General features: G+C 42.5%; 1 protein-coding gene across 1 annotated transcript in view; it reads left to right on the forward strand.

Annotated features, from left to right (window-relative positions):
* Window positions 1-17843, forward strand: part of MED12L (mediator complex subunit 12L) — a 981938-nt gene that overhangs the window by 718225 nt on the left and 245870 nt on the right. The gene's annotated exons all lie outside the window — the stretch shown is intronic.

Below are 17843 nucleotides of genomic sequence, written 5' to 3' on the forward strand. Positions count from 1 at the left end.
AAGTGCAAATACGCAGCCAAAGCCCCACAGGCCACACTACTAAATTCACACATTTTGCAAATGCTTACGCTTGAAATGTTCCCCGCGTTACACAAGCACGTGCCCACAACACTAGCCATGCCCTCAACAACACAGTTACTGGGAAAGTCCACCTAACCACGTGGACAAGTTGTTGTGGGCAGGGACGGTACATCTCGCTGACGGCACACTGAATTAATATAGTGGAAGCCGGGACTCAGTCGGACTTTGGGATGGAACATGTCCTTTGACGCCGAGGATTGCGGGCCCTGCCACCACATTCTACAGCTCCTGCACCTCCTACTCCTCCTCTTCAGCCTCCATCTCCGAAATGACAACATCAGTCGCAAGCTCGAAGCACTGCAGCACTGCCTAGGCCAAGTGGCAACAGGCTGTGCTGAAGCTAATATGCTTAGGTGATAAACCGCACAATGCTGGAGAGTTGTGCACCGCTCTGAAAGATCAGGCAGATCTGTGCCTGACACCGCTGACTCTACAGCCAGGCATGGTCGTGTGTGACAATGGCTGGAACCTGGTGGCGGCTCTGAGGCGAGGCGAGCTTACACACATACCATGCCAGGCCCAGGTGCTTAACCTCATGGTTCAGTGGTTTCTCAAAACCTACCCGGATTTGCTTGTCAAAGTACGCCACGTGTGTGCCCATTTTAGAAAGTCACCTACAGCTTCCGCCGCCCTTGCCGTGCTTCAGCAGCATTTGCAGCTTCCAGCTCTCTGACTGATCTGTGATGTCCACACGCATTGGAACATTGTAGATGTTGGGAAGGATTTGTGAGGAGACGAGGGAAGTTGTTGACTACCAGCATCAACAAGGCTGTCGGTATTCAGTTCAGACTCCACACATTAAACCTCAGGAGTGGACATGGCTGTCAGACATCTGTACCATCCTCCAAAACTTTGAGGACTCCAACAAGATGGTGAGCGGTGATGATGCCATAATTAACGTCATCATCCCGCTTCTCTGTCTTCTGAAATGCTCTCTGCTCACAATTAAAGAGGATGCATTGCAGGTGGGGCATGATGACATGAAGCAAGGAACCATAGAGGGTGATTCCACACAGCCCAGCCTCATCTCACCCCAACGTGGATTATGTGACAATGAAGAAGAGGAGGAGGTGGAAGAACAGGAGCTAGTTTCCTGCGATATAGTTTCCTGTCATACAGTCTGTTCAGCGTGGATGGCCTGAGGACAGGGAGGAGGAGGAGGATGAGGAGGAGAGCATGGTCAGTCGTCCTCTTGGTGAGGACACAGAAGTTTTGCCTGTTAGCAGTCTGCCACATATGGCTGAGTTTATGTTACGCTACCTTTCGCATGACCCTCTCATTGTCCAAATTTTGGGTGACAGCCATTACTGGTTGGTGACACTTCTAGACCCACGCTACAAGGAGAACTTTCTGTCTCTTATTCCCTTGCAGGACAGGCCTAATAAAATGGTGCAGTATGAGAAGGCCTTTGTTGCGGAATTATTATAAAAATTCACATCTGAAAATGCTGGCGGCAGAGGTCACAGTTCGTTGGACAACCAAGGAGTACAGGCGAGAGAGACACAAATGCAATCCATCAGAGGCAGGGGAACACTGTCAAAGTTCGGGGACAGTTTTCTCAGACCCTCCCATCGCACAGGCCCTGAGGCGTGGGGTATTCTACTAAGGAGGGAAAAGTTTCGGAAGATGGTGAGGGAGTACCTTGCTGACTGTACCAACATCCTCCGTGATTCCTCTGTGCCTTATAATTATTGGGTATCCAAGCTGGGCATGAGTCATGAACTGGCTCTCTGTGCCATGGAGATCATGGCCTGCCCAGCCACTAGCGTTTTGTCAGAGCGGGTTTATAGTGCCGCCGGTGGAATTATAACTTATAAGCACATCCGCCTGTCAACTGAAAATGTTGACAGGCTGCCTCTTAAAAATGAACGAGGGGTGGATTGGGCCAGACTTCTCAACACCACCTAATGATAGCAGTGTAACATAAACTCAAATACAGTGTCGTTTTTTGGGGAGGCCTATCTCTATTCCCATGCACCTCTGTACTCACACCCAGACATGGGTATACGCTTCCTGATTTTGTCTATTTGCTCTTGTGCTCCTCCTTCTCCTCATACTCATCCTCCACATCCTCCTCCATATCACCACCATATCTATGTCTCTTGCAAGGGACATTGGAGTTCCTCCAAATTTTTGGCAGCCATTGCATTCACTGCATAGGCAAACAGTATGGGAGACCCACTTCCTAATAATGGAAACATTGCTTTCTGGAGGCCCTCCAGCCTCTACATCTCTTGCTAGGGGCATTGGAGTTCCTCCAAATTTTTGGCAGCCATTGCTTCACTGCATAGGCAAACAGTATGGGAGACCAACTTCCTGATAATGGGAACATTGTTTGCAGGATGCCCGCCGACCTCTACGTCCCTTCAAGGAGCATTGGAGTTCCTCCAAATTTTTGGCAGCCATTGCATTCACTCCATAGGCAAACAGTATGGGAGACCCACTCTTTTTTAATGGGAACATGTCATATTCATTACTGTAGCCCAGCTCTATCTGTCTTTAAATTGTTAGTAGGGTTTTTCCTAAATTTTGGCAGCCGTTGGACTCACTGCATACACTATAACTGTATAGCAGACCCTCTCCTTTCTGATGGCAACATGTCGTTACTGTGGCCCAGCTCTATGTGTATTTAAATTGTTAGTGGGGTTTTTCCTAAATTTTGGCAGCCGTTGGACTTACTGCATACCCTATAACTGTATAGCGAACCCTCTCCTTTCTAATAGGAACAAGTTGTTACTGTGGCCCAGCTCTATGTGTGTTTAAATTGTTAGTGGGGTTTTTCCTAAATTTTGCCAGCCATTGGACTCACTGCATACTCTATAACTGGATAGCAGACCCTCTCCTTTCTAATGGTAACATGTCATTATGGCGACCCAGCTCTATGTGTGTTTAAATTGTTAGTGTTTTTTTTTCTAAATTTTAGCAGCCCTTGCAGTCACAGCATGGGCATTACCACTATAAGAGACTAACTCCTTTATAATGGGAACATTTTTTTTTACTGTGCTCCTCCTCTATGTCTCAAAGGGGTATTGGGGTGCAACCAAATTAATTTTTGTCAGCCCTTGTAGTCACTGCATATGCAATAACAGTATAGGAGACACACTCTTTAATAATGGGAACAACAAAGCATTGCCGACTGTTGGCTCTTTAACCCCTTAATAACATCTGACGTACTAATACGCGTCTGTACCCTGGGACTTAAGAGCCAGACCCGTATTAGTACGTCATTGCGATCGGGCGCACACACAGGCTGTGCGGGCGCGATCGCCGCCGGGTGTCAGCTGATTGTCACAGCTGACACCCGGTACTATGTGCAGGGAGCGGTCCTGCACCGCTCCCAGCACATTAACCCCCGCGATGCTGCGATCGAAGTCGATCGAAGTCGATCGCGGCATTGCGGGGGCAAGGGGAGGTGATCGGCGATACTCACCTCCTCTTCCGGCTTCCAGCGCAGTCTGCAAAGGCTTCCCGGGTGTTGCCATGACGACCCGATGTCGTCATGACAACATCCGGGTCACCAGAGAGCAGGTAGATTGCTTGGACATGCGCAGTGCATCTCCAAGCAATCTTCACACTGTGCACTTCTGACAGCCTTCATGGCATAGGGATGGTGCTCCATTCCTGTGCCATGCAGGCGATCAGAAAAAAAAAAGTGAAAGTCCCAGAGTGGGACAAAGTAATAAAGTGTATAAACTGTGTGAAAGAGGAAAAAAAAAAAAAAAAAAATGTGCAAAAATATTATAAAAAAATAAAAAAAATAATACACCAAAAATAAAAATATAATGTACCCATCAATAAATATTATTATAAAAAAAAATAAAAAAAAAACAATAAAAGTACACATATTTGGTATCGCCGCGTCCGGAACAACCTGACCTATAAAACTGTCCCACTAGTTAACCCCTTCAGTGAACACGGTAAAAAAAAAAAAAAAAAAAACGAAGCAAAAAACAATGCTTTATCACCATACCGCCAAACAAAAAGTGGAATAACACGCGATCAAAAAGACGCATATAAATAAAAATGATACCGCTGAAAACGTCATCTCGTCCCGCAAAAAACAAGCCGCCATACAGCTCCATCAGCCGAAAATTAAAAAGTTATAGCTCTCAGAATAAAGCGATACTAAAAAATATTTTTTTCTATAAAATAGCTTTTATTGTGTATAAGCGCCAAAACATAGAAAAATAATACAAATGTGGTACCGCTGTAAACGTACTGACCCGAAGAATAAAGCTACCTCATCAATTTTACCACACGCGGAACAGAATAAAAAACAAAAAAACAAAAAACAATTCCTGAATTGTCGGTTTTTGTTTATTCTGCCTCCCAAAAATCGGAATAGAAAGCGATCAAAAAATGTCACGTGCCTGAAAATGGCACCAATAACAACGTCAAGTCATCCCGCAAAAAACGAGCCGTCACATGACTGTCTGCCAAAATCTTGAAAAATTATAGCTCTCAAAATATGGCGATGCAAAAACTAGATTTTACAAAAAATGCGTCTTTTAGTGTGTGACAGCTGTCGGTCATAAAAACCCCATATGATTCTGGCATTGCTGTAATCACACCGACCCGAAGAATAAAGTCGTCTAATCACTTATACCGCACAAGGAACGGCGTCAAAAATAAACTTTTGGGTTAGGATTGGGCTAGGGTTAGGGCTGGGTTTGGGGCTAGGATTGTGCTGGGGCTAGGGTTGTGCTGGGGCTAGGGTTGTGCTGGGGCTAGCGTTGTGCTAGGGTTAGGGCTGGGGTTGGGATTTTTTTCAAAAGTAAGAAAAAAAGATGACGATATGGCGACTAGTGTTGAGAGCAAGTGCTCGCTACTTGAGTTTGCATCGGGTGCTCTGGTATGCATTGAGTATCGTGGGTATTTGAGTGACATGCTCGAGTCTCTGCCCCATATACTTCGCGGCCAAAAAACTTTACGGGGATTGCCTGCCATGCACGAGCGATCCCCGCATGTTTTTTTTTGGGTGTCTAATAACCGTGAAACATGCGGAGCAGGGACTCGAGCATGTCACTCGAGCACACGCTGTACATGGTGCATACCTGAGTACCCGATGCAAACTCAAGTAGCGAGCACTTGCGCTCAAGAATAATGACAACTTATTCAATATGATGACCTAATGTAAACAAATTCTGTGCCATACCTCTGGGTTCAAAATGTTCACTATACACCTTAATAAAATCCTTGAGGGGTATAGTTTCCAAAATGGGGACACTTGTGGGGGAGCTCCACTGTTTAGGCACATCATGGGCTCTCCAAACGCGACATGGTGTCCGCTAACAAATTGAATGGAAAATCGGCTCAAATTGTTAGCGGACGCCATGTTGCATTTGGAGAGCCCCTGTGTGCCCAAACATTGGAGCTCCCCCACAAGTGACCCTATTTTGGAAACTAGACCCCCCAAGGCACCTTTCTAGATGCATAGTGAGCACTTGGAATCCCCAGGTGCTTCACAAATTGATTCGTAAAAATGAAAAAGTGAAAAAAAAAAAACACTTTTTCATTTTTATGAATCAATTTGTGAAGCACCTGGGATTCCAAGTGTTCACTATGAATCTAGATAGGTGCCTTGGGGGGTCTAGTTTCCAAAATGGGGTCACTTGTGGGGGAGCTCCAATGTTTGGGCACGCAGGGACTCTCTAAATGCAACATGGTATCTGCTAACAAATTGAATGGAAAATCGGCTCAAATTGTTAGCGGACACCACATTGCGTTTGGAGAGCCCCTCTGTGCCCAAACTTTGGAGCTCCCCCACAAGTGACCCCATTTTGGAAACTAGACCCCCCAAGGCACCTTTCTAGATGCATAGTGAGCACTTGGAACCCCCAGGTGCTTCACAAATTGATTCGTAATAATGAAAAAGTGAAAAAAAAAACACTTTTTCATTTTTATAAATCAATTTGTGAAGCACCTGGGGCTCCAAGTGCTCACTATGAATCTAGATAGGTGCCTTGGGGGGGTCTAGTTTCCAAAATGGGGTCACTTGTGGGGGAGCTCCAATGTTTGGGCACACAGGGACTCTCCAAATGCAACATGATATCCGCTAACAAATTGTCGGCTCAAATTGTTAGCGGATATCATGTTGCATTTGGAGAGTCCCTGTGTGCCCAAACATTGGAGCTCCCCCACAAGTGACCCCATTTTGGAAACTAGACCCCCCAAGGCACCTATCTAGATGCATAGTGAGCACTTGGAACCCCAGGTGCTTCACAAATTGATTCATAAAAATGAAAAAGTGTTTTTTTTTTCACTTTTTCATTATTACGAATCAATTTGTGAAGCACCTGGGGGTTCCAAGTGCTTACTATGCATCTAGAAAGGTGCCTTGGGGGGTCTAGTTTCCAAAATGGGGTCACCTGTGGGGGAGCTCCAAAGTTTGGGCACAGAGGGGCTCTCCAAACGCAATGTGGTGTCCGCTAACAATTTGAGCCGATTTTCCATTCAATTTGTTAGCGGATACCATGTTGCATTTAGAGAGTCCCTGTGTGCCCAAACATTGGAGCTCCCCCACAAGTGACCCCATTTTGGAAACTAGACCCCCCAAGGCACCTATCTAGATGCATAGTGAGCACTTGGAACCCCTAGGTGCTTCACAAATTGATTCGTAAAAATGAAAAAAGTGTTTTTTTTTTCACTTTTTCATTATTACGAATCAATTTGTGAAGCACCTGGGGGTTCCAAGTGCTCACTATGCATCTAGAAAGGTGCCTTGCGGGGTCTAGTTTCCAAAATGGGGTCACTTGTGGGGGAGCTCCAAAGTTTGGGCACAGAGGGGCTCTCCAAACGCAATGTGGTGTCCGCTAACAATTTGAGCCGATTTTCCATTCAATTTGTTAGCGGATACCATGTTGCATTTAGAGAGTCCCTGTGTGCCCAAACTTTGGAGCTCCCCCACAAGTGACCACATTTTGGAAACTAGACCCCCCAAGGCACCTATCTAGATGCATAGTGAGCAGTTGGAACCCCCAGGTGCTTCACAAATTGATTCGGAACAATGAAAAAGTGTTTTTTTTTTCACTTTTTCATTTTTACGAATCAATTTGTGAAGCACCTGGGGGTTGCAACTGCTCACTATGCATCTAGATAGGTGCCTTGGGGGGTTTAGTTTCCAAAATGGGGTCACTTGTGGGGGATCTCCAATGTTTGGGCACACAGGGGCTCTCTAAACGCAACATGGTGTCCGCTAATTATTCAAGCAAATTTTACAATCAAAAAGTCAAATGGTGCTCCTTCCCTTCCGAGCCCTACAGTGCGCCCAAACAGTGTTTTTTCCCCAAATATTGGGTATCTGCGTGCCCAGGGGAAATTGCACAACAAATTTTGGGGTCCATTTTTTCTTGTTACCCCTGTGAAAATAAAAAAAATTGGGTCTAAAATAACATTTTTGTGAAAAAAGTTAAATGTTCATTTTTTTCTTCCACATTCAAAAAATTCCTATGAAGCACCTGAAGGGTTAATAAAGTTCTTGAATGTGGTTTTGAGCACCTTGAGGGGTGCAGTTTTTAGAATGGTGTCACTTTTGGGTATTTTCTGTCATAAAGACCTCTCAAAGTGACTTCAAATGTGATGTGGTCCCTAAAAAAATGGTTTTGTAAATTTTGTTGGAAAAATGAGAAATCGCTGGTAAACTTTTAACCCTTATAGCTCCCTAACAAAAAAAAATTTTGGTTCCAAAATTGTGCTGATGTAAAGTAGACATGTGGGAAATGTTATTTATTAACTCTTTTGTGTGACATATCGCTCTGATTTCAGGGCTTAAAAATTCAAATTTTGAAAATTGCAAAATTTTCAAAATTTTCGCCAAATTTCCGTTTTTTTCACAAATAAACGCAAGTGATATCGAAGAAATTTTTCCACAATCATGAAGTACAATATGTCACGAAAAAACAATCTCAGAATCAGGGGGATCCGTTGAAGCGTTCCAGAGTAATTACCTCATAAAGTGACAGTGGTCAGAATTGTAAAAATTGGCCCGGTCATTAACGTGCAAACCACCCGCGGGGCTTAAGGGGTTAATAATAGTAAGACTTTAAAAATAGTGTTTGTGACTTTCACAATCCCTCCTTCATGAATGAAACACTGTGTCTCATGATGTTTCACACACCACATTGCCAGATAAGGTTGTAAAATGTTAAAATGACATTTCCCGGTGAATGCATTTGTCACGGTTAAAAGCAATGCAAAAGTGCTAAAACGCATCAAAAACGCTACGTGTGAACATAGCAAAAGTTGTGGAGGAGAATTTTTGTTTTTGGTCATTTATTTTGCCTTATATACAAATCATTACCCTGGAAAGGATGTTCCTTAACATATTTCCCAGGAAATTCCATTTTGTTTTTGTTTTTGTATGTTTTATTGCGAGTCCGTAAAAGTGACCTCTGACAAAATTGTTGACAGCAGTGACCTGGGAGTCAGAAATGCTTCCAGGGTTTTCCCTATGCTGTTCCCATGTCATTTGAGCACTGTTCCCATCAATTTGGACAATTTTTATTCCCTCTGTAGACCGCCGAGGGGGGCCACCAGAAAAATGCTTGAGTTTCCCACAGACTTACATTGGGTTCGTTACTTGGACCGAGCACTCGAGCATTCCACCGGGAGCGGAAGAGAAGGAGCGTTTCAGAGAGTGGAAGGCCTCCTCAGCCTCATGAGACCAGTTCTTCGAATCAGCTCCTTTTTGGGTCATAGCAGAGATGGGAGTGGTAAGAAAGGAGAAGTGAGGAATAAATTGTCTATAATAATTAGCAAAACCAAGGAATCTCTGAATTGCTTTGACTCCAACAGGCAGTGGCCATTTAAGGATGGAAGAGACTTTCTCAGGATCCATCCTGAGTTTGGTATCCGAGAAAACGTAACCCAAGAAGGGAAGGATGGACTGTTCGAACACACATTTCTCATACTTGGTGTAGAGTCAGTTCTCCCTGGGACGCTGAAGAACTTGCCGAACCGCCCGTCTGTGGAAGGCCAGATTCGGGGAAAAAAACAAAATATCTTCAAGATACACAGCAATGCAGGAATAGAGCAGGTCCCGGAAGATATCAGTGACAAACTCTTGAAAAACTGCCGATGCATTACTGAGACTGAAGGGCATCACTCAGTACTCATAAAGCCCGTCCCTGGTAATGAAGGCCGTCTTCCACTCATCTTCCCTGAAAATTCGGATTAGATTGTAGGCGCCTCTTAAATCTAATTTGGTGAAGTTCCTGTCACCCCTTAACCAATCAAAAAACTCAGGGATTAGTGGAATAGGGACACGGCCGGAAGACCTGCTGGAAGCAGGCAGAGTATGGGAGGGGAAAGCGCCGGCTGCAGCGTGGGTGAGTGTACTGACACACCGGAGTCCCGGCCTGTCAGGGTTGGGATCCGGTGTGGCACTAACATGAACATAATGCACAGCAAAGTAAAAATGACTTGCTGTGCATACAGTGCCTACAAGTAGTATTCAACCCCCTGCAGATTTAGCTGGTTGACACATGCGGAATTAACTTGGCATTGTGACATTTGTACTGTAGATCAGCCTGGAAGTGGGAAATGCACTGCAGCAAATTTTGTTTTTTTCTGTTTTGTTTTTTTAAAACGTAAAAAGTTAATTCAGAGTGTCATTTATTATTCAACCCCTCAAACCACAAGAATTCTGTTTGGTCCCCCTAAAGTATTAAGAAGTAGTTCAGGCACCAAGAATAATGAGCTTCACATGTGTGGATTAAAGATCTCTTTTGCCAGCCTTTTCTGACTATTTAAGACCCTCCCCAAACTTGTGAACAGCACTCAGACATGGTCAACATGGGAAAGACAAAGGAGCATTCCAAGGCCATCAGAGACAAGATCGTGGAGGGTCACAAGGCTGGCAAGGGGTACAAAACCCTTTCCATGGAGTTGGGCCTACCTGTCTCCACTGTTGGGAGCATCATCCGTAAGTGGAAGGCTTATGGAACTACTGTTAGCCTTCCACGGCCTGGACAGCCTTTGAAAGTGTCCTCCCGTGCCGAGGCCAGGCTTGTCCGAAGAGTCAAGGCTAACCCAAGGACAACAAGGAAGGAGCTCCGGGAAGATCTCATGGCAGTGGGGACATAGGTTTCAGTCAATACCATAAGTAACGTACTCCACCGCAATGGTCTCCGTTCCAGACGAGCCCGTAAGGTACCTTTACTATCAAAGCGTCATGTCAAGGCTCGTCTACAGTTTGCTCATGATCACTTGGAGGACTCTGAGACAGACTGGTTCAAGGTTCTATGGTCTGATGAGACCAAGATCGAGATCTTTGGTGCCAACCACACACGTGACATTTGGAGACTGGATGGCACTGCATACGACCCCAAGAATACCATCCCTACAGTCAAGCATGGTGGTGGCAGCATCATGCTGTGGGGCTGTTTCTCAGCCAAGGGGCCTGGCCATCTGGTCCGCATCCATGGGAAGATGGATAGCATGGCCTACCTGGAGATTTTGGCCAAGAACCTCCGCTCCTCCATCAAGGATCTTAAGATGGGTCGTAATTTCATCTTCCAACAAGACAACAACCCAAAGCACACAGCCAAGAAAACCAAGGCCTGGTTCAAGAGGGAAAAAGTCAAGGTGTTGGAGTGGCCTAGTCAGTCTCCTGACCTTAACCCAATTGAAAACTTGTGGAAGGAGCTCAAGAATAAAGTCCACATGAGACACCCAAAGAACCTAGATAACTTGGAGAAGATCTGCATGGAGGAGTGGGCCAAGATAACTCCACAGACCTGTGCCGGCCTGATCAGGTCTTATAAAAGACGATTATTAGCTGTAATTGCAAACAAGGGTTATTCAAAAATTTTAAACATAGGGGTTGTATAATAATTGACCCACACTTTTATGTTTAAAATTTAATAAAATTCAACTGAGCAACATAACTTTTTGGTTTGTAAGATTTATGCTTCTGTTCATAGAACCTACTCTCGTTTGCAGTTTGAAGGCTCTAACTTATTTGCATCTTATCAAACCAGCTAAATCTGCAGGGGGTTGAATACTACTTGTAGGCACTGTATTTTCAATTTTCCTTTGGCACTTCTTTTAATCACTTCAGGTTTGGAAAGTGATTAAAAGAAGTAGCTGTCACAACTCTGTTGTTGGGTATTTCAGGATCAGGGTCTCCTACCCTGTCCCTGACGCTAGGGGCACCCTAGCTGGCCCCGTTCCCCGGATTATGTCTGAAGGTGAAGTTTCCGGGGCCACATATTTTTTCTGAGCTCCTCAATCCACCCTCAGTCTGTTTCCTCCCCCCACCCAGGCAAAAGGTGAGTAGTAGTGTATGGCAATACAGCAAACAGACTAACAAGGTAATACAAACAGCGATAAAGGTAAATACCAATAGTACAAATATGCTTGCACAAACAATAGAGGGAAAACATTGGGGAGTGGAGGATGGTGAATAACCAAAGTAGTAGGAGGGGATTTACGCACAACCAAAACCACACAACAGTCTTAGATAAATCCACCAAATGCTTTCTCAAACAAAAACTCTCCACCAAACTCCTGAAACCATGCAGCATGAAGCTAACTCTGGCACTAACTGCTTGCCAGAGCCCAGAATATATAGGAGAGGGGAGTGGCTAACAGTCAACAGCTGAGAGCCAAGGCACTGAAGCTTTCAAAAGCCTAAGAGCTAAGCATACGAACCCCCTGCACTGTTAAAAGAAACCTGCACCATTTAAAATGAAGGTGCTGCGGTCTTCTGGCTCCTCTTTGTCGCAGTAAACCCATGACAGTAGCATGTTCATTCCTTGAACGACTTGGAAACCTCTCGCTTTTTAAAGCTTAAAGGAAAAATAAGCATCTGGCTGCAAAAATGATGCTAAGAATGGCAACAAAGACGTTTCAAGAAAAACACCATCGGCGTTTTCCTAAAGTACCTTCATCTTGGAAAACTCTACAGGTACATCGGCATCTAAACAATGCCATGGGCACATACCCATAGTATGTAATGGAAAAGTAGGTTCATTGTTATGACAGGGACGTGTCCATTTTTACACTGTTAGCATTTTCTGCAATTTAACAGCATAATTTTATCTACCTGTTCGTTATAGAAATGGTGGTTATAATATTGTATAAAATGCTTTTACAGCTTAAAATAATTCTTTACACGTGTTCATTGGCAACTTGTGCTATTGGTGTGTTTTATTTCCTGTTCCCAGAATACCTGGTAAAAGCTTAGCATCCTTTACTATAACACTCCAGCTGCTGTTTGATTCATAACAGCAGATGCATGTTTACCACAAACATATTTCCAGAACTGAACTTTGCCAAATATCTTGCAATTTACTATTTCCTGAATGAAAAAAAAAGCAAAAAAAACCAAAACAATTAACGTTGATCAATTTCATATGTTCACAAAATTGATATGGAAAAACCAAATTTTAACTTTTTACAAAATACATTGTTGATTTACATGCCAGTTTTACTCTCTTATGTATTCAAATCCAATTTTACTATACTGTCCTCAACCACAGAAGTAGAAATAATAATTAAGAATAATGAACAGCAAAAAGAATAATTAAATGAAAAATTACATTTTCAGTCATTAAAAAAATAAACCAAAACAAAATGTATCAAATGACCCTCGACATAAAGGCAATAAACATGGCACATTTGAATACTATCTTCTTTTTTTTCTATTATAATGTCATCAATTATACATACAGTATGTAGCAATTGTTAACATGACAGGTAACATGTTACATACCATGAAATAGCAAACTTCTGCCTGTTATTTAGCACAGCTTAAGCCTTTGAAAGTATCATATTAAGGTTTGGTGCATCATAATATTGTAAGTCATTGAGTTTCAGGTTAACATTTGCTACATCTGTAGGTAATGACATCAGGAAACTTTCATCATCTATGCATTTTAAGAGCTTGTATAGAAGAGTAAAAGCCATTTCTTCATACAACTTTATCGGAGTTGCATATTGTCTGTAGAGTAGCACTGCTTGACAGCATGTATGCTTAACTAACCATATAAATATGTTTTCACTTCTGTTACGCTGGTGAGATTTGAGAATGGGATACACGATTCTTGCAATTAATGGGGGTTACAGTTTTTGGACATTTCCTATCCAACATCTATCATCTATCCAGCGGATTGACAATAACTGTTTTATGCTGGAATACCCTGTTAACATATGGATTGTCTCCAACATTTCCAAAAAGAGCAATTTGGTTATATAAATGGAATATGGGATTACAAGAAAGAGCAATATTTCGCCAGGAGTCTTTAAAAAATTTCACTTTTGGAAAGCGTGAAATAGTTATAACTTGAAAATGGATAAAAATATTTATCAAACATTAAATTATGATCCCCTTTATGGCCGGTAGAGTTTTGAGCCTTGATGACTTTATGCAGGAACTGTTTATGGTCACCTTGCAACTCTAAAGATGGTTACCACGAACAGGCTTGGTCCTAGCTACTCCATTTTCCAGATCCAAAGATGTTGCCCTGACCTTCACTCTTTAACCCCTATGCAGGGATCTGGACATAACAGGGGCCCCTAGGTTGGAGGCCACAGAGTTAGCTGCCGTTCAGTGGTGTGATCTGGCAAGAAAAAGTATCCAGTGGCCAAGTCTGAATCAGGAGGTCAGTTCAGAGACAAAATATTAAAGCAAGCAGGTACTTAAATTTTAAGTCAAGGTCAAAGAACAGGATACATCAGAATAAAACAACAGGAGCACAGGAAAGAGCTTAAACCAGAAAAGCAGAGCTATTGACTGGCAGTGGGAGTCAGAGGTCAGGGGTTTAAATAGCCGACTTCCCCGCCCAGGGCTCTAAAGAAGGAGTGATGAAAACTTATCACGGGTGTGTCAGAGGTGACAGACAGTCGTCCTGCAGTTGGTTGCAGGAGATCTCTACGTTTGGCATTACAGACATCTTCGTAGAGGCTGGCTGTCTCTAGGACCCAGCGGCTACTTCCCTCTGGCTAGTTAGCTCCCTGTCCTGAGTGTATAAATACCTGGTGTGTCTGAGAGGGAGGTGCCGTCAAAATTCATTACTACCTGTGAGGCTTTAGCAAGAGCAGTACTTCATTCTCTCTGGAGCTTGAGGCCGTGTGCGCATTTGGCTGGAGTCGTCTAAAGCTAAGCAATCCCCCCTGTTTGTCTACCCTCCTTGTTGTCTATAGAGTTTAGTAGTGATCGACTAGGGATCATCTCCTCCCTTCCCTAGCCTTAGCCTTACACCAGGGAAAATCAGGGCGAGTTATGTGTGCGGCGATTGGTGAAGAGCCAATATAGGGACGGTAGTTGAGACAGGGTGACACTAGACCAGACTAGGAGGTCTCCATTCCCCCCTTTCCCTAGTGTCTGTGCTCCCTTTCCCTCTTCCATTTGTATTGCACTAAGTCTTTCCCACACCTGATGTGACAAAAACAAACCAAAATTAACCCAATAGCTCCCTTATGAAGCAGCACCAAAAGTCCCAAGAAAAAAACAGGACAGTCGATATCACGCATCATCAGCAATCCAGCAATAAAGTTGTACAGCGGTTCAGTGGCCAAAGCGGAAAAAGTGGAGACATACAGTAAATCAGCACAGAGGTTACAGATGCTCAAGACAAAAACATGTGAACAGCAATGCCAAATTTATATATACATTTTCTACCCTATGTTGTCAATGTAATGGATATAAAGAACAAACACTTAATTTCATATTTACATTAGCTTTAGATGTAACTAACCTTTGAACACAAGTGATAATTATAATTATCTAGGTTAACATTTTTTTTAGTGGGGTACAGAAGCACACCCAGATACTTTACTAATGGAGGGAATTCCATGAGGTGAATTCTTATACCACCACCAGATTTCCAGTCCCTCTCCATCCAAATTGACCAGTGACAGCAGCCATGATCAGTCCTCCTACTCTTATTTAATAAGATGTGGAAGACATGGGACCCAGGTGCCATAGCTGCACATACTCAATATGATAAAGCTTTCAATATGTACCGAAGATAGTTGTCAGGCTCTGGTAGAAAAATCACAAACAATGGTACCAAACAGATCAGCCATATAGGTCAAATTTCAGATCACACTACTACTCTAATACAAAACTTGATCCTAAAAATTCACTCAGACTCCAGACCAGAACACAAAATCCATTCAGATCTTAAACCAGTCCCCACTCCACCACCCCCCCAAAAAATATAAAACCTTAGACTAAACCTCTAAATAATATAAACTCCTAAATTAACATAGATCTCCAGACCAACAAACCAAAAAATCGTATTGGATCCCAGACTGCACGCCTAAATGAATACAGATCCCGGACCATATTGTAAAATTAAATCAGACTCCAAACCAGATCTCAATTTTATTGTAGAATGGAATAAATAAAATAGAATTAATTCTATGCCACAGATTAGATCCCTGAATCTATTTAGATCTCAAACCAAATCTCTTAAATAAATACAGACCTAAGATTAGAGAAAAAGAAAATTAGACCCCAGACAAAACTTCAGTATTTACTTACCTTTTTTTGTTCCAGCAACATTAGATTCAAACGCACGAGCGTTTGGACACTTTGTGCACCGATATACACTAAAGGCCACGGCTTCACTATCAGTATTTGGTCAGTATTCGGTCGATATTTTTTCTCAGGAGTGGGAGCCAAAACCAGGAGTGGGTGATAAATGCTGAATTGGTGACTTGTTTCTATTATACCTTTCTCTGATTGTTCCTTACCTGGTTTTGGCTCCTACTCCTGAGAAAAAATACTGACTGAATACTGACCAAATACTGATAGTGGGGTCGTGGCCAAACCCTGATGCTGGCTGATGTCAGGATCCAGTTTTCTGAGTAGACAGTACAACAGAAAGTGAAGCCATAAGGATTATTTTCTGGATTTTATTTGCAAAAAAAATATGTTGATAAAAATATATTGCTTTTTTTCTGGCCACTGAGTGTAAAATAGGCTGACACTTTCTGTTTTACAGAAATCTCTACAATCATCTTATTATTATCACAGGCAGGAATACAATGGTGTGCATCATTTTATACACTCCTCGTTAAAATTACAATTTCAAGAAAGAAAAGTCATTAAGTTATGAAAATCACAGGATCGATAGAAATGTTAATGATTTGCAAATGATGAAAAAACTGAAAAAAATATTCAGAACATTTTGATTTATTCAATATCCAGTATAAGCACCACACACAGAAATAGACACACTTAGACTCCTTGGCTGCTATCAATGAGGTATTAATGGTTGTCTGAGGAATGTTCTGCCATGTTGAACACAAATCATCAAGATCTACTGCTGACAGATCCTTTAATAATTTCCGACCAATGATGTCGCCGATGTAATAAATGGGAGACAAGTCCGGAGACACTGCAGGCCATGGTAGCACATTTAGATCATGCAAGCTGCTCAGAGTAGCACAGGCAACATGTGGCCTGACATTGTCATGTGGAATAATAGTTGTTGCCACACTCTGGAAAATGGCCGTACCCCTTGTTATATGACCAAATCAATGTAATGCCAAGGTGTTAGGGTACGTAAAATAAAGGCTAAAGGGTGTGGCTACCCTACACTATCCCCACCCCACATCATAATCCTGGTAGTAGGACTAATGTGACGTTCCTTCGTGAAGGCTTGTTTATAGCTTTTCCAGTATTGTCTCCAGACCAATCTCCAGTTGTCACATCCAAGATAACAGTGGGACTCATCAATGAAGAGAATAGACCTCCATTTTAGCCTTCATGATGGAATGCTGGTCCTAATCCCCAGATCATGATGTGGGGTGTACAATGAACAATAGCTGGACCCCTCTAATTTTCTTTCCAGGTACATTAACAGTTCGATATTGCATTGATTTGGTCATGGAACAGCCATTTCTTAAAAGTATCCCTGGAACCATTTTTCAACATGACAACATGAAGTCTCATGTTGTTTGTACTAATGTCAGCCGCCTGCATGGCCTTAACATGCTAACATTACCTGAAATCTCTGCAGACTTCTCTCCCACTGAGCACATCTGGGACATCATCAGTTGGAAATTGGTAAGAGATCTTCCAGAACGGTTTGGATTTTGATGATTTGCCCAAGTGCATTCAGAGTGGCAGAATGTTCCTCAGACAACCATTAATGACCTCATTGATAGCAGCCAAGGAGTGTAAGTGCGTGTAGTTCTGCACATGGCTCTCATATTAAATACTGAATAAATTGAGATGTTTTGAAAAATGTGTTTCCATTTTTTTTTCATTTATCTATCATTAGCATGTCTATCAATTGATTTTCATAATTCTACAATTTTTCCTTCTTGGTGTTTTAATTCCAATGTTGAGAACTGAACATAGATAGTGCAGGATCCCCAATTCCTAGGAAATGGTCACAGATCCTCTCCTCCCCCTCCTTGAACAATGCCTTCTACACAGATCAGACACTATGCCTAGATAACTCTCCCATACAAGTAAATTAATAATAATTCCTTTGGTCCAAATAAAAAAAATAATAAATACGAATAATATATATCATTCCCTTATATAAGAAAAAATCCAAAAAATATCACATAAATACGTTAATTGACTTCAACTGATCCTCTGGCTATAGAATTAGTCTCCTATAAATTTTGCTATCACAGTCCTTGGTATGAGAAAAATACAATAAATCCATTCTGGTTGATAGAAACCTTTCCCATTACCTTAAGTCAATAAATTAATGAGATTTCAGCTAGCCATTATCTTCACTACATATTTGTGTTTCCACTGGGAGCTTTCTGTAATGGTCGCTATATAATGGCAG

This window comes from Phyllobates terribilis, unplaced genomic scaffold, assembly GCF_046119375.1.
Source record: "Phyllobates terribilis strain yellow unplaced genomic scaffold, ASM4611937v1 Scaffold_3__8_contigs__length_932513732, whole genome shotgun sequence".
NCBI lineage: Eukaryota > Metazoa > Chordata > Amphibia > Anura > Dendrobatidae > Phyllobates > Phyllobates terribilis.